Source organism: Chrysochloris asiatica, unplaced genomic scaffold (genome assembly GCF_000296735.1).
Source record: "Chrysochloris asiatica unplaced genomic scaffold, ChrAsi1.0 scaffold00595, whole genome shotgun sequence".
In the NCBI taxonomy this organism is placed as follows: domain Eukaryota; kingdom Metazoa; phylum Chordata; class Mammalia; order Afrosoricida; family Chrysochloridae; genus Chrysochloris; species Chrysochloris asiatica.
The window spans coordinates 400,744-402,086 of record NW_006409113.1 but is presented as its reverse complement, the minus strand read 5'-3'; the positions used below and the strand labels follow the sequence as shown (position 1 = coordinate 402,086).

Sequence of the window (1,343 nt, the reverse complement as noted above, 5' to 3'; positions counted from 1 at the left end):
AGGAGGGTTGGGACATAGTTACCCCAACTGGTTCTTAGCCCCCTAAGCGGCATGGCATGGGGGGCGACGCTGAAGCGGCCGATGGAGTTCGAGGTGGCGCTGCTGAGCCCTGGCTCTCAGAAGCTTGGCGCTGCGCCCCTCTGCCCGGCTCCACTCAGGGCCTCAGGTTCCCGGACACCGAGCCTCCGTCTTCGCTGCTTGAGATGCAGACCCCGCCGCAGTCCGCTCTGCCGGGCAGCGAGTGGCGCCTTCTAACGCCGGAACAAATTTTCCAGAAATAAAACAAGAATACAGTCGCTATTAAAGGTGGAGACATTTAGAAGTCGTTCTTAATCAGAGTCAAGCTTCTCCTTCAGACAAGCAGCCTTACTGCTCAGCACTTACAGTACCTAGCTCTCCAGGTTCTTTCTGGATGAAAAAGGACCAGCCCACCTTTACCCTCACACAAGTTGGAATAATATGCGAGCGTCTCTTAAAAGACTATGAAGATAAAATTCGGAAGGAGTATGAGCAAATCCTCAACACCAAATTAGCAGAACAATATGAATCTTTTGTGAAATTCACACATGATCAGATTATGCCAGGATATGGGACAAAGCCAACAAGCTATGTGTCCTGAGGCTTTCTTGCATATCTGGGTACCAGGTTTAACCTCAAGAGATGGCTGCTGTACATTTTTTGCAACTGGTTTGATATCACATTTCAGCTCCAACTTTGCATCCTGAGTACACTTAAATGTTTCTGCGGGTCCATTTTTATACAACTTGAAAGACCTTGAAACTTTCTGGTTGCCACAAGCATATCTTTCTTTTCTGCTCATCCAATAAACAGCTGTGCCCTAGCGTAATAGATTTTCCAAACAAAATACCTGGAGCAGCAGCTTAGCAAAATACGCCTTCAGTGGCACTCAACAAATGGAGTTTCCCCAAGCACAGTTCTCTAAGAAGTGTGTGTGAGAATGTGTATATGTGCATATGTGTATTTTAAGTTATTATTTGTATTGTGCAACTTTTTTGATCTTGGGGATTCTGGCTGTGAACTTGATGCACGACAGTTATAATTGAAAACATTTGCTTGGTCTACAGAAGATCATTAATGTTTTAATGTTGTAACAGTGGATTGTTTTATGTATAGGTATTATTGTTAAATACAGGGACTGTTTCCAGGCACAGAATATGAATCATAAGTTAGAGTGGATATTAGATGTGATTATGATGACATAGTGAAGGTCTGCGGTCCTAGGTGTGCAAGCATGTGGTGAGGCATTAGAACAACTGGAGACAGGCCATTTGACACATGGACTCTGCCTGGTTGTGTTAGAGAAATACTTTGACTCCAAGCCT

General features: G+C 44.7%; 1 pseudogene; it reads left to right on the top strand.

Annotated features, from left to right (window-relative positions):
* Positions 1–51: 51 nt before the first annotated feature.
* On the top strand, positions 52–619 carry LOC102818631 (annotated as a pseudogene).
* Positions 620–1,343: the final 724 nt, after the last annotated feature.